Source organism: Centruroides sculpturatus, unplaced genomic scaffold (assembly GCF_000671375.1).
Source record: "Centruroides sculpturatus isolate CEXI.00-Female unplaced genomic scaffold, Cexi_2.0 scaffold223, whole genome shotgun sequence".
Lineage (NCBI taxonomy): Eukaryota > Metazoa > Arthropoda > Arachnida > Scorpiones > Buthidae > Centruroides > Centruroides sculpturatus.
This window is the reverse complement of record NW_019384416.1, coordinates 639,632-664,969: the sequence shown is the minus strand read 5'-3', so window position 1 is coordinate 664,969 and position 25,338 is coordinate 639,632. Positions and strand designations below refer to the sequence as shown.

At 26.1% G+C, this 25,338-nt stretch overlaps 1 protein-coding gene and 1 long non-coding RNA gene across 2 annotated transcripts in view; both read right to left on the bottom strand.

Annotated features, from left to right (window-relative positions):
* Positions 1 to 25,338, bottom strand: part of LOC111619195 (fibrosin-1-like protein) — a 328,918-nt gene that overhangs the window by 108,221 nt on the left and 195,359 nt on the right. The gene's annotated exons all lie outside the window — the stretch shown is intronic.
* On the bottom strand, positions 1,302 to 24,073 carry LOC111619196. Its single transcript, XR_002755705.1, has 4 exons — positions 23,752 to 24,073; positions 23,375 to 23,549; positions 21,027 to 21,073; positions 1,302 to 3,151 (listed from the first exon to the last, which is right to left on the bottom strand). It is a non-coding gene; the product is annotated as an uncharacterized LOC111619196 (long non-coding RNA).

The following is a 25,338-nucleotide window of genomic DNA, read 5'->3' as shown; positions in this document are numbered from 1 at the left end:
GTTAAAAAAAAATCCAACGAAACAAAATGAGAAAATATTTTCAAACAATATCTAGGCTATATCAAATACAGTAGTTATAAAATGAATAAGATTACATCTATAAAGGGGGACATTCATACGTACTATGGTAATAAATTAAGCCATATACGAGTACAGGTAATCATAAATAAACCAATTTTAATCTGTGTGACTGTGTTGGTATAATTCTATACACCAGTATAATAAGTCCTATTAAAAGAAATACACGGTTATGGTATTTGAAAGAACATATACGAGTATTTGAAAAATACTTTTAACGCAATTTTTATCTTTTGGTCGATTCAGATTAAAATATGAAATTTCCGTGTTATAAAGTGTTTAACAATGCATAAAATTCTGTTTCCGTGTATCATTCTGTTTAATACAGACAGCTACTTTATTTATTAACAGAATATATAGAATTTTGAATATATCTAAAATTTTGATCTTATATAGATTTTTACGAATTCGCTTAAATCAAATAAACAACAATAACTACAGCTTTAAACAATAGCATATATCAAAGTTTTGAATCAGTACGAAAGTTCAATCTTATTTATATTCAATACAAATAAGATACTTTTAATTACATTTATTTTTATATCAAAACGAAGCAAAATAATCATGTCTAATTCATATTCCAAATCTCAACAATCATTAGAAAAAAAAATAACGGAACTATAAATTCTATGTATTTAGGAATTGTTCTTTCAATGAATATCTTTATTCACTGAAACAACAATTCCTAAATACATAAATTCACTATATATATATATATTGTGAATGTTGGATCACATAATAGTTTATTCAATAAAATAGAAAATTTTACTCAGAAAAAAAATTATTCGAAACAAAAATGTTTAAATGAAAACATAAAAATAACTTTTTATATTCTATAATTATAACTAATACTCTTCTACTAAGGAGGCGTTTTCAACTTCAAAATTAAGATTTATATTGAATAGAAAATATTTATATTATAAAAAACGAAACAAATATAGACCTAGATTATAAAATATTTTTAAAATTCTACTGATAGGTATTATTCGTTATATTTACATATTTAACATATTTAATAAAGTATAATTCGCTTATTGATAGCCGTTTAGTTTCTTGTTTGTAATCCTTTATATATTTATTTTATTATTATTATTCCTAGTGTTGAATTCCATAGTTCTATTGATTTGAATAAAATCGATTTCCGTCCTTTGCTTATTCCCAGAAATACAAAATGTGCGATTTGAAAAATTATTAATTATAATATCAAATCATCCGGTGTATAACTAAAATAAGAAATATCAGTAGTTTAAAACACTATAATGCAAGCAAATGACAATTAGAACGATCAACATTAAAAGTACTTGTTAAAACTGATAACAATTGCGCATTATCAGCTACGTATTGGGATCGACAGAACAGAAAGACAGCTTAAAACTCCAGCAACACAAAATAGTTAACTTTTAAAATTAATTATAAAAAAGATAATTCCAAAAATAAAATATGGATACTATGAAGTACAGTAGGTACAGTACATTACAATAAACGATTGCAATATTGTTCATCGTGATCAAACCTAAGCTTACAAAGAGGAAAAAATATATCTGGCCGATGTAGTTGGAAACGGAAAATAGTCACACACCAACATATCAAAATGGAAAAGTTCGGCACCGAAACTGCATTGAATATACGAAAAAAGCATTGAACATAAAATATAAAGCAAACTGATGTTTTTGTTTTATAAATTGTATCAATGTTATTGAATTTTATAAAATTTAAAACCTTTTTTCATTTCCCATCGTGTTAAAGTTCGAAAATAGCCACCGTTCACGATTTTCCTCTTTTTGAGAACATAAAAAAATTATTCCGTGTACTATACGAATTGTATAAGTATATTGTATTAAATAAATTATAAAAATTTATAAGGTTAACTTACAGCAATTAAGAAAGTTTCATTTAATTGATAAAAATATTTTCACAACAAAAAATGAAAAGTAAAACTCACACTACGACAAATAAGTTCATATGTAGCTAATTCAACAAATGGCAAATAGTTGGGAAAGTACCGTAACCATTTACACGCTGAGAATAGAGCCGCAGTCTACCTGATGGCCAATTTTACCGGACTAAACATAAATATCTAGTTTTTCCAATGTTAGCCGGGAATGGTAGCCGTTATTGAATTTCCAAAACTGCATACTGCACACCGGGCATGAATGATGCCACAAACTAAAGTGGTTCGAGAACAAATTCCCATTAAAGAATATTCAATGTAAGTAATCATTTTCAAAATGGGATTCGAACTGCAATACGCAGAACACGAAGTGTAAACCTTGATAGATTTTTTAAGACAACTATTTCGAAATTATCGATTTTAATTTAAAATAACTAAATGTGAAAAGAATAAACTACCATGAATAATTAAATGTTTAAAAAAATCTATCAGACGAATATACATAAATTCGATCTATCGTATCATTTATGTGAGATTTCTTCAAACTCAAACAAACAAACACATAGAAACCTTAACCTTTAGTTTGCATATGTGTTTGCGTATAATATACAATTAAATACTTTAAATTCATAACTATAACAGCAATCTTAATTACTTAAACAGTGTACAAAAATCATCATAAATCAGAGAAAAAAACCAAAAAAATTAACCGTCATTGATATATTCAATAATTAACACAAAAGTCTCATTTACACAATTTTATTTTACTTCCTCCAAATGATCTCTTGAAGTTCCCACTATTATACCCTTTTATTTTTCAGCAAATTCAATTATTATTTTTTTATGAATTATTTTAACGCTAAAATAAATTTATGTATTCTTTCTAGGTTTTTATTTTTATTTATTTTCATCGAACAATTCGTTTTTCACTGCATAACAAATGATTCAAGTTTTCTTGTCATAAAAATGTCAATTTTAAAATATATTAGAACGGGAAAATGTTGTAACGACTTTATGCTGTATTTTTAAAAGCATACCATCAGTTCTGATAGGTTGATTTTATTAAGTTTTAAAAATTACAGATCCGCGTAACAGTGTTACGTAACGGAATATGTGGTATATTCATTTAATTTCAAAATTCCAAAGAAATTCTTCAAACAATTCTCGTAAACAACGGTATAACTACAAAAAAATTAAGGATTTAGATTAAAAATTTAATGGCATTTCAAATTTAACAATCAATTTACATTCATATAATAAATATTGTTTTGAATAAATTTAATTAATATATTATTTTAATAAATAAGTTTATAAACATTTGAAAATTGTATACACTATAAATTAAATTTTAAGCTGTCGTGTATCTAACTTATCAACTTATAATCTGAGTATCTGCAGTTTTTAATGACTGAATCTGAAATCCATGTTAGTGAAGGTTTGTTATATAATTATATGTTTTGGTAAATGGAGCACAAAATTCTTTTGTTAATACGCAGAAAATATTAACGTAATTCTATATGATTGCGTGATTCTAAATAAAATTACTAACACACAATTTACACTTAAAACTACAAAACGATTAATTTTACAAATAAAAGATTAGTAAAAAAAGCACAATTTTTAAATCAGAATGTTTTGAAATATTAATATAATACATAATAGAACGTATTTAAAACATTTTTGATTATTGTAATTAAAATTTAGTCACTAATTAAAATACAAAAACTTTATCACAAGAAATACTAACACACAATAATCCGTCTTATTTTCATTTTTTCTAGTTTTTTTTAAATATTTTACTTAAAAAATATGTTATCTTCAACGGCTTATTTTTATCTTAAATATTTTAATGTATAAGATAAAATACTAAGATAAAATTTGCTATTTAAAATCAAAAGCAATTCGTTCTTTACAATTAATTTGTATAAATTGATTTAAGCTTTAAATAAAATTTTTCAATTATAAAAATATTTACTTATTATTTTAAACAAGATGTTGTAAAATTTTAACTTGTATATCAGCAACAGTTTTAATTTTGCTTTTTTTCCTCCACTATTTATATTTGTTAGCAATAAAATTCTGTATTTTTTTAAGCAGAATATTATTTGTTATCTAAAATTTGTTTGTTTAAATCAGTTGTTATTATTTTTTATTAATGTAAAAATTGTTAAATAATTAAATACCAAAGAAAATTTATGTTTAAACATTTATGATTTATAATTCATAATTATTACGCTTTTATTTAAAACATTCAATGTGTTATAATTTTAATTTTAATGCTTTAAAAATGATTTTAAAGTTAAGTAAATAATATATAATTTTAAAATGTCATAAAAGTTTTTAAAGTTTTAATACAGAATAGTCTTATATTAAATCATTTTATAAACATTATAATTAATAAATTCTTTTCTATTCACAGTTAATATAAAAGCTAGCATGCATTAAAAAAAATTAATATAGGCCTATATCCTTAATTGCCGTTTACCACTTTTTGTAAATGTAAAGAATGGACGTTGCTAATAATATTTGAGTAGTGAAAAATAATTGATTTTGGGAGCATTAAATAGTAATAATTTTTATGAGTGACGATGAATCAAAATTAGCTTCATCTGTTTGAAGGGTGTAACTAACTTTGTAATTCCATTAGGTCTGTATCATTCTCTTCATTTATGTCTTTTCTGTGAATCAATTCCAATTTGCCGAAGACAGAAAGGGCTGCTGTCCATATCAGTTGTAAAAGCCACTAACTATGCTGATGGGACCGTCTAAATCAATGAGTTTACAACATATGAGAAACATAATTTCTCTTAGCAAATGCAAGATTTCTCATTGAAAAAAATAAAATAAAATTTAACATTTATACGGTTACACAGGGTTAACGTTAAATAAAAATCGAGGAAGTGATTTGTGCAGTTGATTAAATCTTAGCATTTGTTACACATAAAAATAGTAATAAATTAATCCGTGTACATAATGCAAAAATCGATACTTTCTCGAACTTTTAGGACCAAATGGCTAGAAAAGTAATCAAAATAATGAAATTTTATACGTCAATGTTAATATAAAGTAACCATTGTATTTATTATGCCTATATTTGTAAGAGGTAACGTCAAAATTAAAAGTTCCTTATGTTAAAAACTTCACAAAAAATAAATATTTTCCTCAATAATCGTTATTTGATAAAAAAAAATTCGAAGCTTAAATCCATCTAAGTATAGTGATTTTTCTATTTAATTCATACTGTAGAATATACTATTTAATTCATACTGTACAATATACAATATTTAAGATTAACTCTCAAATTAAGGCAAAGAAAACTCATTTAGAATTTTAAAATTTCCTGAATTACTATAAAATTTTATTAAAATTAATGGAATTTGTTCCACGTCAATCATGGACTACATAAAATAGACATTTTGTGAGCGCTAATACACGATATATTCATTTTTATACTCAAAACACAAATTCTAAGAATGTTCTACATCATTATGCTAGCCACATATTTATGAGTCATTAGCTATATAATTGTCGTTATAACAGCAACGGAAATTCTATTATATTCGTGTTTTATACTTTCTGATTATGCTTCCTCTCTGCTTTTATATTCCCCGGTCTAAGTTGCCTTAGACGACTCGTCGAACGTCGTAAAGAAGTAAGTCGACCAATCAAATCAGATTGAAATAAAAACACCATAACAATCAAACAAGACTTTTCCAGCATCAGTTATATAACAACTTCCCTTTCAAAACTTGCATCTGATTTATTATATTTATTAACTATAATATTTTTTTATTATTATTTTATCATCGTTTATAAAGATTTCATTCAATAACTAATTTAAGTAAATATCTTCATCGCGTATAAACATCACAAAATCTGATGTGAATCATTTTGTAGAAAGTTTAAATTAAAATTCTAGCCATTGTATGAACAAGATAAAACTTCAACCTATTAATAACTTTGTAGATAAAGATAAAAATAAATAAAATAAAAAATGTATTATTTCACATTCCAATTATTCGGCCACTTTTTTAAAACCGACAACATAAGGACCGTAAGAAAAATTTTGACGTAACTGCCTTACGAAATTCAAAAAATGCAATTTTGTTTGTGATTTTTCTATTTTAAATATATATAATAAAAAAAACAAATATATATATCGGATATCTGCAAAAATTGTTTAAAATTGGTTACGCGAATATAAAAAAAATTTCAAATTCCGAAAGTAATTTGAATAGATCTGGAATCCATCAACGGAAGTGGAACGTAGCTGACGTCCAGAGTTGAGTAAAACTCAACTCAAGTTAGACAAACAAATATCGTTCAGGAGTCATCCGATTGGTATTTTATAACTCATGGAGATTTCTGTTTTCGTATAAAAATCAGTTTGTTTTAGTCGATTGCAAACCTTAATAAATTTCAGTACAATTTAACGTACCGATCCAGTTAAACGACAGTTTCGCAACAGGAAATCAGACGATAAATTTCCTTTTCAACTTCCGACCAAATGTACTTTACATCGAAATTTCTTAAAGTCTTTTGGATTACATTAAAGAGGCTAAAGAAAAGAAAGAAAGAAGAAAAGTACAGTCAACAATACCTGTGGTATTACTATTTACAGTGTAAAATTTCCTTATTTTAACTTTTTTCCGAAGAATTTTAAATATCGAAGTTGTAATTCAACATGACAAGACTTCAAATAAATTTACTTTTAAATATCCGTAAGCAATTTCCATTTATAAATGTTATTTAAAACTTGATTCTATTTAGAGAATATGTCTTACAATGTAAGCTATTTGAAGTAATTCCATCCATTCATTTGTCACAGACATTTTCTAAAAAAGAGAAATCTTTCGATAAAAAGAACTTTAATTGAAGTTACTAGGTTTAATTTTAAATGAATTAAACTTAATCCAGTTTCAATTGAAGCATTAGTTTAGACAAAGAACGCGAAGACAAAACGTAAAGTAAATGATTTTACTACAAAAACGGATTAATGCAGCAAATGCATTTGGAGCTGTCAACCTGTTTTCATCTAGTTCTTAAGTATTTATATATTTCATACTACTTATACGAAGAAATAAAATGCGTCCTCTTAATTCACGTGTTAGTAGCTCTGTCAATTTTAATTCTTTATGTCTTTAATTAATAGTAAATGAAAAGTAGCGTGTAAATATATAGAACAGTCAGTCTGTAGCTAAATTAAATTATACTAAATATGAAATAAACATAAATATTGTTTTAAAATGTAATAGAATAAACTATGATAAAATGTACTTTATTTAATATTTTTATTGTGTTAAATTATATTCTATATCAGTTGTTCCTACATGGCAACGCGAAACAACTTTTGTGGGAGAGTGAGACACTATATAAAAACTTGTTTAAATATATTTATAATATATATAATGTATATTATCTAATTAAGGACAGAAATTTTATGATGAAACATTTCTTGACAAATTGTCTTTCTTTACCTTATTTCAATTCTAAAAGTAATTATGAATTTTACATCAAAGTTTTGTGGCAGCACAATTTTTGAGTGTTTTTTTGGTAAGATCATTTTTCATAGAAAAACTGTATTTAAAGTTAGGATGGAATATATGTAAGAAATTAGGATAACCCTTGGAAAAAAACATTATAAAATGCCAGAGCACATTTTAAACATTGAAGAGGTTTCAGTATGGAAAAAGTTTTGCTCTGAACGGATATTTTAATACAGTGAGTTTCAGATTTTCTAAATTAAAATCTTTTCTTTACCGCTAAATGTTCCTACATCTTCCTTTCTTTTAACTTCATTTTTATATTATTAATCATAATTAAGAGATCGCATTACTTTGTTCAGGTTGGTAGTTCAAATTGCAAATTACACATAAAACGCGAATATCAATATGATTTTCCGACAACCGAGAAACACTTCGGTTTTTTTTTTTAAATATATTAATAATTACTATAATTTTATAAGGATTTTTCTACTTATATTATCTTTATAAAAATACAAATAATCGAAAAATATACCATTCAATATTACTAAGATGAAATTAAAGACAGAGAGAAATTCACATAGAAGTACAGCGAAATTAACTGTACAGTACTGCTATTTATCGTAATTAATGTCTATATCAACAATAAGAAAAATACATTTCAAACAACAAGATTATACTTTTGCAAAAACAAGAGATTATAAGTATTATTTATTATAATAAATCTTCAATTTTCAATTAAAGCAACAATCGTTAATAATAATAATAATAATATGATTTGAGACGATTAACAGAAATCTACCAGTATAAAAGTATCAATACGGAGAAAACGTGAAATTTACAATATATTTCATTTGAATTCAAAAACAATGTTTATAGTAATTAATTCACACAATGTTATCACGGAGTAGAATCTCCTGAATTTTAATTTTCAATGAAATAAAATTCAATTATTACTACAATAATTAGAATTCTGATTGACCAGGTTCTCTTCGTACTATGTGCGTGTGTGTGTATAGCCTATATATTGATTTATTACAAACCGTTTATCTTACATAACTTTAAATTAATAATCAAGTACGACACTACTGCAGAACTATAATAAAAAATTGTTTATAATCGAGTTGTCAACTAGCTTTTTGTATCATATAAAATCAGTTATTGATATAACATTTTAATACATTGGTTATCCTTTTATGAGATTAACCACTTTATTAAATGATACATACTTTTAATTAAAATTAATCAGTGTATTAAAAACTTATGTATATAACTGTTTTCATACGATATAAAAATTTCAAAATGGAAACTATAAGTTTCTCAGTAAAAATAACAATTTTTCGAATTCAGAATATTTAAAATTTTATAAAATTTATTAAATTTAAACACAAGTCAAACTTACTTCTTCACAATATTAAATATATATCAATGATATATATTTAATAATATATAGGCCTATATATGCTTGTTTAATATTTTGAAATCTTTTTGATACGTCTCTTTATAGAACGAAAAAAAAAACTTTTAAATTGATTCTTTAAAATGTATTTAAGACATGTAAATTCGTAGATTAAAAAAAAAACAAACAGTAAAATTATTATAAAACTATGAAACTAAATTATATTATATCGAAGACATTTAAAAAATTATTTTATTCGGTTTCTTTTTGCAGAAACTATTTAGTCGAGTCAATCAATCAATTTTCTCTTTCTCGAAAACAGAACTGCACCAAATTATTTATTTAAACTTTTCGTAATAAGAAATAAGCCCTGGTTATTAATTTAAAATGTGTGTTTAGATTAATAAATGTAATTCATTTATCATCCCAATGTTTAAGAATTATGTGAGTTATAAAATTATATATTCGCCTGATAAATTTAAAACTCTGTATATTTACTGTTAATAATTTAAAACAGAAATTATTCTCATTATCTTATGTTTAAATTCAATTTTCCATCTTTTAAATTTAGATATTAAAAATTGTTTAATTTTTCTAGTTTTTTTGCAGTTTTCATCGTATATTTTATCACATAAACAAAAATATAAATTAGAGTTTAACTGTACTTTAAACGTAAGTATTATCTCTGTAATACAAACATTCAATAGTAACAGTAACTTGTTTCAACTGCAGTAATATAGTTGTCATTACTCCAAATACCACCCCACTATTTCTCTCGAATCACGAGTATAAAGTGTAAGCCTTAGGTTTCACTGCTGAGTGGTTACTAAAATTATCACTGGAAACTGCCCGTTATTAGTCTCCAATGAACAGTTAAATTTGAAGAAGGGAAAACTCATATAAAAGTTGTTACCTATTCCGGATCACTAAGAAATTATAAGAGTAATTACATTATACGTTATGTTAAAACTAACAAATAACGCACTATTTTACTATTTAAAATTAAACAGAAATTCATAACTAATTCTTGTCGCAGAAATAATTCTTCATTAACCAATAAATAATACAACTAGAATATATATATATATATATCACCCATTAAATTCTAATAAATTGACGATTAAAAATTAATAATAAGCTTTTGCTACTATAACAAATTTGTATCCTTTCCTTCATTTTAATAAATTATTATAAATTCACAGAGAAATAAAATTATCAACATATTTATGAAAAATAAATATAACGCAAGTTCTCTACATTAAGTTAGATTCAGTTTATATTTTGTTTAAATAAGTATCAATAAATTAAAAAAAAAAGACTGCACTGAAGGTCAATAATATCGATAATATGCAACCGCAAGACTGCCAGTTCATCACTCACACCCTAAGGGAATGTACTGTACTTTGCATACTTCAAGATAAATTCGGAAAGTGAAAATCGAAAGAAAAATTATTTTTGCACGTAAACTACTTTGGAAAAACTTTTCTACTAATTTTTGTTTTCACTTTTTTTTAAATATATTATTCAATTATAATAATACATTTAGAATATGTATATACTGTATTTAGAAATAAATAACAAGAACTATCTTACATAAAAATAAATTACAAAAATTTTCTTAACGTAACTCCTCAAAAAAATAGAAGAAAACATTGTTATTTAAGAAATAAGTTTTACTTAAAATACATTTTTAAATCTCAGATTGTATAATATATCTCGCACTAGATATAAACAAGAGTTATCTGGAAAAATTTATTTAACTGTGATAAGAAGATAATGGAATTAGATTACGTATCACCCGCTTCCTGAAAGTAAGAAGATACTAAAATGTAAGCTTCTCCTTACTTTTCAAAATATTTTTTAAATGTAATATTGTAAAATACGCTATCAAAGGGATAAAAAATGTCATGCGTATTTGGAATCTACTTCAGCGATGAAAATTTCAAGTCTTCAATTAAAAAAAAAACACGTTGATTAAAAAGTAAACTTAGAAAACTTAACTTTGAACAAAACTTTAATTAAAGTTTTCGAAAGTTTTAAGTTTATGTAAAAATTCGAAACTTTTAATACTTCTGTATTTGACAAAGATGATAAAAAAAATATTTACTTAAATTGTGAGTATACGTCGTATACGTGAGCACATCTTTGTGTACCGTACATAGTGCATAACGATATTTATTCGTTTATGCATGTATAAAAAATAATTTTAATGTATCAAAACTTCAATAAACTATTGTTTAATAAAATCAATAAACCTATAGGTTATTACTATTAGACTATTATTATTATTATTAGAACCTATTACTTATTTCATTAAAACAAAAATAAAATTTTATTTCCCCCCCGTCATATACAATATAACAGAGGAAAAGTATGGCGATCGGTCAATAAATGACCCCCAAGATTTTTACATTTTTGGACTCAGGTGACCTTACAACATCGAGAAATGCAAACAAATTCGAATTTTTTTTCTTCTATGTATGTATGTATGTATGTATGAATGAATGTTAGTGTGTTTGGTACGATTTTGTCCACTCTTAGCTTAGCTTAATAACTCCTGTGTTTTTGTCGAAATTTTCTGAAATTATGCAAGGGGGTTGTTTATTAGGGGAATTGATGCTATTAAATTTTAGTAATTAAAAGTCGGGAGGTGCAGAGATAAAGGGGTTCTTGTGTATCTCCAGTAGAATCGGACTTAATGACGATTTTACTCGTTATTAGCATTTATAATTTTTTTTTTATAAAACCCATCCCTACCCTCAAAAATTAAGTTTTTGCCATTTTATAACAGTTAAAAATATANGCTGAATCGAATGTTTTTGATTAGCTTCTAAAGAATAATTTTTTTGTTTTTATATTTTTCAATATATTTATTTTGTTTGTAAAAAATAAAGAAATAATTTTTAACGATACAATAGCCATGATTATTATTTTAAAAAGTTTACATTAGGCTTAACATTGATGAAAATTCAACGCGAAGTGACATGCAACGGAGAAAATTTTCAACATGGGATAGGTTAATATATTTTTTCATACATAATCGGTTATCCGAATAACCCCAGTCCCCAATTGATTCAGATAAACGACGCTCTACTATATATATAAAAATTTTTTAATGAAATATGACAACAGATGGCGCCAAATTGCCGGAAAAGTTAGGCAACTCGCTGCTAAAGATTTTTTTTAAAAAGGTGTTATCAAGATTTGCTTTATGAATTTAAATGATCATACTGTAACTAAAATAGCATAATATATACTTTAACGAAGCAGCGCAGATTATTACTATTATAAACTTTCATTTTCTGATATATATATATATGTTACAGTCAAAACCCGTTTTTAGTTAGAACGCGTTTTAACTAGTTGAAACTAGTTTATACTGAATGTCTTTGTTAAAACCCGTTTTGTCTAGTTGAAACTAGTTTATACTGAATGTCTTTGTTAAAACCCGTTTTGTCTAGTTGAAACTAGTTTATACTGAATGTCTTTGTTAAAACCCGTTTTGTCTAGTTAAAACTAGTTTTAACTCAAATTCATTTTTGACTAGCAGTAAATTCTAGTTTTAACTAGACAAAACGGGTTTTAACAAAGACATCCAGTATAAACTAGTTTTAACTAGTTAAAACGCATCCTAACTAAAAACTGGTTTGACTGCAACGCATAGAGTGATTCGGGGTAAGATGGTAAGCGGGGGAAGATGCCTAATTTTTGATATTTTCAAACGGTGACGTCACATATTGTCATGTATTTGTATGATGAATCGTTGGGCCAATATTGAGTGCGGAAAGCTGTAGTTGGCTACCGTTACTTCATTTTCTACATCCGAGAAGAATAAAAGCTAGATAAGAACGAAGTTTTTGTTGTGAAATGTTTCTAGAATAATTTTAAACTAAAAGTTAAAATGGAATTTATTAAAAATTGCTAAAAACAATTAATGTGTGATGTAGTTAAGGTTCTAAAGTTTCCATTGTCAGCTACCGCCGATCCCGATCGGACATGCTGGAGCACGTGACTCTACTAGGCATCTTACCCCAACAAATGGAAAATATGCCACATTTTTCTTGGGGTAACGTGCCTATTTTTTGTTAATTGATTTCCAATATGCCTATTTTTAATAAACTTTTGTTTTCTCGTTTTATTGCAGGATATGCATAGAAATTATATAAGGACTTCTCAAAAAAGTTTTTGGACTGAAAAAAGCTTTCAGCTAGCTATAGAACACGTTAGAACGGGCAGAAACTTAACAATACTTATACTGTGCTGTTATACTTACTATGAAGTACTTTGTACTACATATGCAATAAATTAAATTTGGTTAAGAAATTCAAAAATTAATTTTATGCAATTATATTTGTTATCTTACCCTAATGGCATTTGGCATCTCACCCAGATACTTGGGGTGAGATGCCTAAAATGCCAGACAGTGAAAAAGTCGTCATTGCAAACACAGTATACAATTTTTTAAAATAAACTCCAAAGTTTTATTTGAAAAACATACTCTAGAATAAGATATTTTCATTAGAGGGCTCCTAAACCCGAATTAGCGCTGTAATTTTCTTCATAAGCAAAATGTTAGGCATCTTCCGCCGAATCACTATACATAACTTTATTTATTTCCCCCAAACATATTTATGTAGCTAAAATTAGTTTTAACTAATGTTAAAAGTTAAAACTAGTTTTATCTAATATCAAAACATGTACAGCAGTAAATTAACTAGACAAAACCCGTTTTGTCTAGTTAAAACTAGAATTTAATGCTAGTCAAAAATGAATTTGAGTTAGAACTAGTTTCAGCTAGACAAAACGGGTTTTAACAAAGACATTCAGTATAAACTAGTTAAAACTAGTTAAAACGCGTTTTGACTGTAACATATACACTACGAAGCTCTTACACATTAATTTTCAATGTACAGTACAGTATTTCATTAATATGAGTATATATAAAAACTGGGGATTATTCTCTAAATCTACAGAATACGAGTGGAAAATTTTATAGTCTCAATCGCTGAATTTCGTTAATAAAATTTAAATAAAAACAAATTTTTTTTTAAATTATTAATAAAATGTTGATAAAAAATCAGTGTTTTGGAGCGAACCCGGAGCAATGGAGCAATAGGTTTTTGCCTTATGCCGGAGCACAGATAATGATTCTGCAATGGGTTGAAGATCCAAGCCTGATACTACCAATATGGCTACTTAAAGATGATTTGAAATCGAAAGTCAAAGTGATGCGACGTGGCATACATACTCTTCAGTTGGCAATCTGAGATGGCTTAAAGAAAAGACGTGCATAGAACTTCCTGAAAAAATTCAACAAGTCGTAGTTAAATTACGAACACCAAATATTCGCAGTATTTTACTTGAATTATATGGATTAATTCAACCACTGAACTAACTCGTTGGGGTTCCTCATAAATAATGATTGAACTTTCATTCTTATTGTGAACAAGTAACTGCTGCTGAGACAATAGAATTGAAGTTAAGCAAAGCTGAATTGGAAGAGATGAAAAAATCGAAAAATCTCTTGGCAAAGTCGAATCATACAACAATCGCACTTCAAGTCTCATGACGTAATTCCTAAAATTTTCATGAGAGTGACATAAACTCGCTAAAAGTTTGCAGACAATGCATGAGAAACTGCAATGGGAATTTTATCCTCCAAGCGAAAACGGAAGGAGAACTCTTTGAAAATGTATATTTTCTTGCAGGAATTTACGTTGATCTATACTATAGAATTTTATTTAGTCCACAGCAAATAAGGAAAGCAAAAGGACTCTTAGAAATAGCCTGACGAATTAAAAAACAAAAGATTTTTCAAATTTTAATACAGCGCAAATGAGTGAAGGATTCGAATTTTCAACAGAACCACCTCACATAAGTTTTCAATTACCGCGACAAGAATAAGATACTTCCAAAAGCACTTCAGATGACGATGATTTCAAAAAATAACTCGATAAACAGGAAAAATACAGACCTAGTTTCTAAACTACACAGTTCGAATGAAGAAGAATTTGAACGACATTTTCGTAAAGATTGCAATACAATGGAGATTATGAGCAGGCTCAAGCCTGCTCATATTCTTCATTGTATTGCAATAAAATCGGTATTTGAGGTGATTCGAAATCACCCAAAGAGCGTTCAAGCCGCTTGTGTTGTATCAAGTATGCCTACTACTCAAGTAAGTGTGAAGCAATTATTTTCCGTTCTAAAATTAATATTAATTAAATGATCATCGACTAAAAATGGAAGAGGATTTACTTTCAGCTATTTTATTTTATAGAATGAATAACGAATAATGATGTCGTGTTACTATAAAATAATTTTTTTTGAAATTAAGTATTTCTTTTCAAAAATTTTTCCTTAAACATAGAGCGAGCATTTTAATGCTGGAGCGGAGCGAGGCAGAGCATGGAGGAGGCATTTTAATGCCGGAACAAAGCTGGAGCAGAGCAATATAAAATTGATTTGCTTCAATTGTATGATAAAAATAACTTCGTTAACTTTTGACAATTGGTAACTTCTGTATATTATTTTTATACAGTCCTACAATTAGGCTATATAAAACAAATGCATTTCAGTTTCACGTTTTATATTAACTCCAAATAAATGTTTTCTGTCATATACATAATATAAAATTCCTTATATCAAGTTATATTTATATTACATCCTCATCACCATAAATTAAGATGTAAAATGAATTCAAAATAATTTCCAAATACTGTATTTACAGTAAAAATAAATTACTAATATATACAGAAAAGTGCATTAACGTCTTCTATTCTTATAAAAAAATTTATGCAGGACAATTCTGGAAAAAAAAATCGGTCACATTTTTATAAAAACAAGTTAACATCAACTCTCTTTTTTCTAAACTGCAATCAAATAATATTGAAAAAGCAAAATTAATTATCTGTTAATTAATTTTAAGAAATGTCTAAAGAGTAAAAAGGAACGTATTGAAGCTCATCTCATAACTGAGAAAACACAAGTGAAACTAATCAAATGACGGAGTAAATCGTGCGATGATTACATACTTTTTGGGGGACTTCAGCAGACATATACAGTACTGTAACCCAAGATTTAACAGAAATATCTTAATATAATTGTGGACGTCATCTCTTCACTTCAAGGAATAACGTTTAGATTAGAATTTACAATACTTCAAAAAAGAACATAAAAGCTCGCGTTCTGATCTGTTAGTAGCAATAGGAACATTAGAATCTTCTATAGTACGTAGAACGTCTCATAAATAGCACTTCTTACGCTAATAAACCAATGTATGTTGACTACATTCTATTAATATAATAGTGTTTCGTATCGACTCTGTATCAAAAGGACTCAAAGAATTTCTGTGTACTTTACAGATAAATCCGGAGATGTTCAAAGTGATTCTAGAGGACAACCATACTATCATCCAGTATGATACTATCATCTTGTATGATGTTATCAACGCATAAACATCTTTCAACGAACACTTGCTGGTGACAGTATTATGTTTAGGAAACCTATTTGTTTGAATGGGCGCCCAAACTTTATCAGTTTCATGAATATTCATTTATCAAGGTATAGAAATTAAGCCTGAATTAGCTCGTAAGGTCTTGTGTGAATAAATTTATCTAGCAGAATGATAATGTTCTTCGCAATCAAATCGGCCTGGCTAATTAAAACCTTGAGGCAAGTAGCATCTGTATATGGAGTGATCGGCTCTTTTCTCTGATTTCAATTCAACTGAGCACGCTTGGAAATAATTACTAATGATTAAGGTCTAAAGACATGTTACGCACGTGTCAAGGACTTATACGAAATATTTAAGACGACTTAATGCTAAATCCAATCTCCACTTAAGATACAGAAGAAATTAAAAAAATGTTTAAGTACGTGAGCGTTATTCTGAGAAAACCAGTGTCGTACATAGCATAAAACTTTACTATTAGACATGAAACTGTCGGTGCTCACCAATTACATTTAGTATTAATCATATTCTTAATGTAATTTTAAACTATTTTTGTTTGATAATTTCTTACATTTTGCTATAGCTATTACATAAATAAATTTTCTTGAGATAGGCAAAAATTTTTTCAGGTACAGTAGTCAATTTTTACTTTGTACGCTTATGACAAATAAGTTATAATTTTCGAAAAACTTTTAGAATTCATAACGTTCCTTAATTTATAAAATCTAATATAAAGATCGATCAATTCAATATTGAATATTAAGAATAATTTTTAATTGCTGCTATAATTTCATTTAGAAAACATATTAATACAGTTTATGTATAAATTAATACAGATATATTAATTTATACATAAACTTATTTTTATAAAATTTATCCATCGAAGGATCTTTCTTATTTAAAGATACCGTAATAATATGAATTATTCAAATTAAACTTGGTTTAGCAATATATATAAATGTATATTCAGATTATTCAGAATTTATAAAATTATAAACACAGTGTAATTAATAGTTAGTTTCGTCTAGAATTATGAATAATTCACAATCTCCGTTATTTCGCGTATTTACACAATTTTACATTATTTTAAAAAAGGTTAATAAACGTATTTTTAAATATGAAAATAAATATCAAAATGTTTTAATCGGTATTAAATATTATACAATAGCTATTATATTATATTATAATCATTCTTTAACCAAAGTTATTCTTTAAAATTCATATCCATATAAACTTTAAAATATAGGAATCGTATTTTTAATGAGATTTCAAACTGTTGGCTGTTTGCTTTCAAATAAAGTTTCATTTGTTCATTCTTTACCGTGTTAAATTCATGTGCGCTTAAATTAATCAAGATGAAAAATAAATGATTAAAAACATGATGTTTAGAATTTGAAAAGCTATGCAAATATTTTAAAAAGAAAGTAAATGACGACATCAAACATGTATCAGAAAACGAAACCACCTCACATACATAATTACTAAACTCCAGAGAAATAAATCAGTAACGAGGGCAATGAGCTAAGCGGAAATTCAAATTGTACTGCTTCGAAAAATACACAATTGGTTGCTTTAAAATATACATTTGAAATCTTTTATTTTTGTCGAAAATAGCAGAAATACGGAGGGACTTGGCGTTTCAAGAGAATTCAGCAAATACTCGAAACGACGTTATCGAATAAATTTATTACAATATATTTTTAAATCCATTAGCTTTTCGAGACAAAGCTAATAACCGAAACAAAACTATGCTATAATGCAATTTATGTCATTCTCCACGTCATCATTACAACAGTTCTCTATCAATATTACGATTTATCACTTAAACTATAGGCTAAAAATTAAATGCTTTAGCAATTGTTGGGTATCTGTTACATATTCAACTAACACTTGATTATATATTATCATTTAAGTATCGATTCGTTTCGAACTACTGAATATAAATATAATAGTGTGACCTAAAACAATTACATTCATAATTATTATTCCTTACTAAAGTTAATTTTTACAGATAAATAAAAACAACCCGAAAGATAGAATTTATTTCTTTTTTAAATATAAATCAAGATAACATTTAAAGCTAAAATACCGTTTGGACAAGAAAGAAAAACTGCAACAAGAACTGATTTGAGTTTTCCCAAAGCTGGTAATCATTGGATGGTCTGAGTGAATCAATGCCATTTATCACCTCGACAATTTTGATAAGATAAAACGATTTGTTGATAAAACTTCTATTTCTGTGTCGAAGAGCAAAAAGAGCTATACGAAAAACTGAATTGAAAGGCACATTTTATTCACTTTTATCGAAAATTGAGGTTACTATTATATATTTTGGAGAGTTTGTGATGAACAAAAAATGGGAAATTCTTGCGTAATTTTAAAAAATAAAGTAATTATTTTTACGTTAACAGATTAGTTTTAATATTAAAAAAAATTCATATCGTACACGATAAGATTTTTATTCTTAAACTATTCATTAGTTTATCACTAATTCTCAAAATAATCCATCATCATTTTCTGAATCCTTCATATTTAAACAAGCATTAAATACTTTCAAATGTAACTAACATTTAGCCGAAAATTTTCAAAAATTATTTATTTTATCGACATATTTCTGCCAGAAGTATGAGCAGAAACAATTTTTATTATTTTATATATATTAGAGAAAAAAAAAAATCTTATAACAAACTAAAAACAGTATATATGAATTTAATTAACTACGCATTTTATCATCAGTTAGTAACTCATATTTGCTAAATAATTATAGATATAAAAAATTATTTCTTTCAAAAGTAATTAAAACTTAATGAATAAGTAAAGAGCAATTTTTCTAGCATCCTAAAAATCGTATTTTATTTTGTTTCTGCCTAAATTGTTTTAATTTATTTAATTCTCTAATACTATATTTTATTCTTTAAAAACAAACACGATCCATCCGTACTTGAAATACATTTAACACAAGGATTTGTCAGAAATAAAATCTAGCATTTTATGATCACTTTTGCCAAATAACTTCAACTACTTGATTATATCCGAGTTTGTAGGTAATCTTTTTGTATTGACGATTTGATTATGACGACGGACTAAGTGATATAGCGCTACCACTTCTTATCTTTGAAGTTACTGATGGGCAGTAATAAATTTTCCAGCTGTTCTTTCACAAAGATATTATCACACAACCCTTGCGTAATATTTGCAATATTGAAACAAAATTTGTAACAATTAACACTGTTACCTATCTTAACTGAAAAAACCTTTTATAAAAATTCTGTTCGTTTTTATTTTACATATACACATCATACACATATCATCGCATCCTCTATTACAGCAAAAAGAAAATCTGCCTTTTTTCAATGTCCGAATAGTATTAAAAAACTATATATAAAATAAAATAGTTACAGAAAAAAATCAATTTCTCCTGACAATATTTCTATATAATAAATTATAGTTTTCACCATATAATACATAAATGCAAAACATACAGATAACTATTTAGTTCTAACTAGATTTTAAAACTTTCTAAAGAAAAAAAATATATAGGCCTATATATATATTCGAATAAAATCTTATATTTAAAAAAATATATAGTCTATATATTAAAATATAAAATTTTATTCGAATAAACGCTTATATTTTTAAAGCAATAAAGTTTACAAATTACTTTCAAATATTATCGCACTTTTTATAGCATTATTATAAACAAACAAAATAAAACTATAGTAGTATCACTAAGCAACGTATAAAGTCTTATATAATGCTTCCATGCTTTTAACTCATAATTACACACACACATACACACACACAGACAGTTTATTGAGGCTATATATTTTAGTGAAATAAAAATAGTCTTTTCTATATAAAGTGTAAATTTCGGTGGAACGAGTTGCCAAATATTTAAAATTTTTATTTCAATGTCGCAAGTTTCTCTTTAGGGAAATAAAAATGAATTGTTCCTAAGTTTTTTATGTTTCTATTTCATAACAATCGATATACGAAGTAGAAAATTATAATAATAATAGAATATCAACAAAAATTTTATAGATGTAAACATGTTTTCATCTCATACAAGTGTTCTAGATATCTTAATACTTCAGTTTTGATTTGATCTCTAAGTCAAGAAAAATCAATATATTCTGTACTCAACACTCAATAAACTCCAGACACGAAAAATCCACTTTACTTTTGTAGCAATCATGAAATAGTAGAATGAAGTTCATAACTCGTCGACCATAAAACAGTTACACAAAATAATAACTGTAAAAATTTCGTAAGAATATTTGTAATTCTTTTTATCTATAACGAACAGCAAAAAATAAATAAATAACGAAAAGTATTTCAGCATGTAATATTCGCAATATCCAATAATCATCTGTTTCTTTTCGTGACACACACAAAATTTTTATGTCAAAATATTTGAAGTGAAATTAGAGAGGGGGAAAAATTGTTGTTTTTTTCCTATATCTACCTAAGTTGTAATTTTATTAGTTGCTTTCAACGAATCGTTATACTGTCGAATATAACAGTATTTTTATTCATGATGTTCGCATTCAATCATATAACCTACACCTTTTGTACGCGCTTCACATCTAAACATGTCACGCACATAACACTAACAAAAAAAAGAAAAAAAAAATTGGTCACGTAACTGTATAACGATCGACAAATATTACAGAGTTTCGCTAAGAAATAACATACAAGTAAATATGAAGAAATAATTCTTACCGAGAATGTAAGACGATTGATGATAGGTGAAAAAAAAATTCACTTACCTAAAAAAGAAAATAATAATAATTAATATATATTAACAACAACGGTAATTTAAGTTAATGCATATTTTAATAGAATTTTTTTTCGTAACTAATTATTATTTAATTTATAATTCGTTATAAAATATGCAACTAAAAATAAGATAAAGATTTAATAGGGCATCGATTTAAATCAAGATTTAAGTCATTAATTTATTATTTTTTTCATGAAGATGATCATTTATTCAAGTATAAACCCTAAGTACCTTATATTATGTCATTATAACATATTATAATGGTTAATTCATTATTTATTACGTTGTAGAAACAGAATAGAAAAACGTTTAGTCATTAATTATTATTAATTAGTAGACTTTACTAAATATATCTAGTATGTTGAGAATTATTTATTAAAGTAAACCATAAAATTAATGTGTATAATTATAAACATAGAAATTATTACTAAAGAATATTCTAATCATTCTATGAATTGTTCTTTAGTTAGATTTTCATCTAGTGAGAGTTTTGGACAATTAACGCGATTTGAAATTCTATTGATTTTGCAAATCTCACGACAAATTCCCATATAAGATGCAATTTGAATTATCATTTACTCTTAGATTATGCGTCAATCTCGCTAATTCTAATCATCTACATGATTGGCAATATGTGATAATCACCAAATTTGCGAATTATTCATGATACTATACTAAAATCAATTTTAATGTCATGTATTTAATAATCTCACTCGATTATTACTTTAAAAAAACAAACTTTAAAAAATGTTTAATTGACATTTTTTAAATTTCGTTTTTTTTTCGTAGAAATAATAAGCATAAAATCTAAAATGCTAAAGAGAAAAAAAAAATGTTATTAAAACTTAAAAGCATTCTGACTTATTATGATGTATTAAAAAATCGACGTCGCAATGATAAATTTCTCATATACTATTGTATTTTCTTGCATATTGAATAGTTTAAATATTTTCACATTTCTTACCATAGTGATAGATGATTTGTACGGGTTTCAAATTTTTCTACTCTTCCACCGAGAGAAAGTCAACGATAGGTTACTCAAGACGACGTGACAAAAAATAAAAATGAAGGTAATTTTAATACTGAATATAGATTGAAAATTACCTTGGAATCATATAGAAACATATCCATTTTCGGAAAAGAATTTCATCTCTCATTATTGATAATATCAAAGTTTAAGACTGTTTGGAACTAACATATATTAATAAATCATGGCACTAAAATCTAAAAACAGAAAACTGAATATGATCGTACGTAATATAGCTGAAACTGTTCAGAAGAAATTGATTAAAATAACGAAAGTAATATTTTACAGCCATTGCTGAAAATTATCCGACAGCAGAATTTCAATACCGTTCTTAATTCGATGAATCGCGAATTTGAATCGTGTATCCGATCATTATTTATAATCATTGTCAAATTTTAATGCGGATTGCTACTTGGAGAGAATGCATTATAACTATAGTTTGTGGGAATAAATAAATATACAGTCACGCCAATCTAACGTCAATAATTGTCGTCTCTGAAACTGGCGCTAAATCGAGTGTGGCTTTAAATCGAAATACATCAATGAGAATTTATATCCTATATACAAGATCTACTTACAAGTTTGAAAGTACGAAAGTAATGTGATTGGTAGCAGTAATAACGATAATGCAAAGTCGCGCAGTTACTAATTCTCATACACTGTAAAGATTTTCTGTTTAATATTAACGGGAAAGGTTCTTTCATTAATATTCATTGGAGCTATACGAGGATGAAACTATACCGAGGTTTGACTGTAATATGTAAAGTACGTAAATAAAATACACAGTCTCAAGATTCGAAATGTATTATACAAGTAAATGAAATATATATGTAACAAATATAACAATAAACTTTATAATACTACTAGAGAAAAAAGTTACATTAGTAATGATTGATTATACTAATATTTCTATTAAGTAAATTGTGAAAAACGAAAAATCAACTGATTAATCAATTTTTTGAAATGCAGTCTACAACAGTACTTTGTCATATGAGATGCACATGATTTTCATATTGTTACAATTTAAAATTAAAAAAAAAACAAATACTATATATAGATTTCGTAATTCTCGATAATAATCGAAGTAACGTTTAATAAATGCTTTATTTTTTGTCTATAAACTAGGCTGAAAAAATTAGCACGAAAACATATCACCGTTTAAGATAGTGATTTATTCTTCTACAAAACAAATCTTCAAAAAATATTAATACGTATTCAAGAACAAATATAATATAAATATATCAGAGAAGAATAAATCATTACTGATAAATTTTCCAATGAAGAAATCAAAGTGATGTACTAAACAATTCTACATTAAAACGAAGATCCACAGAATGTTCCATAGAATTATCAAGCAATCAAATTCTTCATTTCATTAGGAAATACAATTTTTATTTATAATTCGACTTCTTAATTAATGTATTAGAATTTTGAGCTTCTGTAATAAAATAAAATACATACTATATTCAAAATGTTAATAAATTAGCTATTTTAACCATTGTAAAATATGGCATAATATATCACTTATCCATTTAATCATTAAAATAGCACAGTCAAAACCTATTACACAGTATAGCCTTAAAATACCTTATTTTTCACAAATTTACGTTGTATTAATTTATAATTACTTAAATATTAACCTATATATTTTTTATAACAAACGGCAAAACTAAGAAGAACGGGAAAATAGAATAAAGGAAATCCAAACAGCAGTGCAACCTCTATCTTCAATCATTTCTTTCACGGCAATGGGAAGAAATTGTTCAGCAGTATTTATTTTCTCCCTTCAAAAAATATTTCATTTGTATGTATAATATACTTTTCTTTTTTTAATCCACTTTTGCATTCGATTACAACAATGAAATCTACGAAATACAATTAAAGTATTTTCTGCAAGTATTGTTACCAATTTCAACTTTTATTATAAATACGAATAGAAGAATTTAAAAGAACTTTTCATTTATGTTAAACATTCAACAACAAAATTTGTATTTATTATCTTAAAAATCTACTCGATTAATCTTAAAAAATACTTTTAATGTATGTTTTCCGCCATTCGGATGGTAGAGTTATCCGAGTGGAGAAACGTGTCACTGAATTACTCCCAAGAATTCCCGGATTCTATTCTCATCCGGATAAAACAGTTCTTTCATCCGGAAATTTATTGTCTATAATACAGAAGAGAATAAAGAGAAAATATATAATAGAAAATTAATCATCAGCGACCACTTATAATTATGTATAGGCTATATTTAACTGAGAACCGTTTTTCCTTCTATTATATATTTAATATTTTATAGCAAATATACCAATCTTGTATCTTATAATTCAGCCAATAATTTGAAGACTAAATTATATATACATATATGTATAAAATTTAAATCTTAATTCTATTACATGCGTCATTTAAGGTGTGATCATTAATTAGCAAATATATACCGTATATTTTTAATATATTGATTATATGGAACTTTAATTAACGAATATAAGTTTATATAGGCCTATAAATTCATTGGGTATTTAATATTGACTTTTTTTTTATATACTCTAAACTATTCTTTTTTAAAATCTATATTTGATGAAAAATAACTCAAAAACAATTACCATGTAAAATCTGATTTTATAAATAAAATTAATTGTACGAAAAATAATTTGAATTATTCTTAGTTACTGTAGCCGAATATAAATAGTTAAAGCGATGTGTTTTAAAACAATGGAAATGATAAACATTACTGTTATTAAAGTGTCGTGAATGATGACTCTTTGTAACGATATTCATTCCGTTTATGAAGGAACTTTTCTGTTAAAAATATTTGACAGGAGAAGATTAGCTTAGGAAACTCTGATTCTAATCAGAAGTTCCTGAACTAATCATCAGTTAATCAATGAAAGAGGTCACTTTTCTGCGGCATGTAAGCAAGATCTGTTGCCTATCTATCCGACTACAATTTACATTTTAAGAGTCTGAATAGTATTTCGATGCTAAAGAATGCAACTCTATTAAGTGAAATTCAACTCTGCCGAGATGCATTTCCAAGATTTAATTATTGTAACTTTGAAAATTAAAACAAAAAAGAAAAAACAGTCATCAAATAAAGCAATTTTTTTCCTTTTTTTAAAAGCAATTATTTTAATCATTTTAGTATAATACTAATTTAAAAAATTTATCTATCTCTCAGCATAATTCGTATATTCATTTTGAAAACTATTAAAAAGTTTTAAAATTT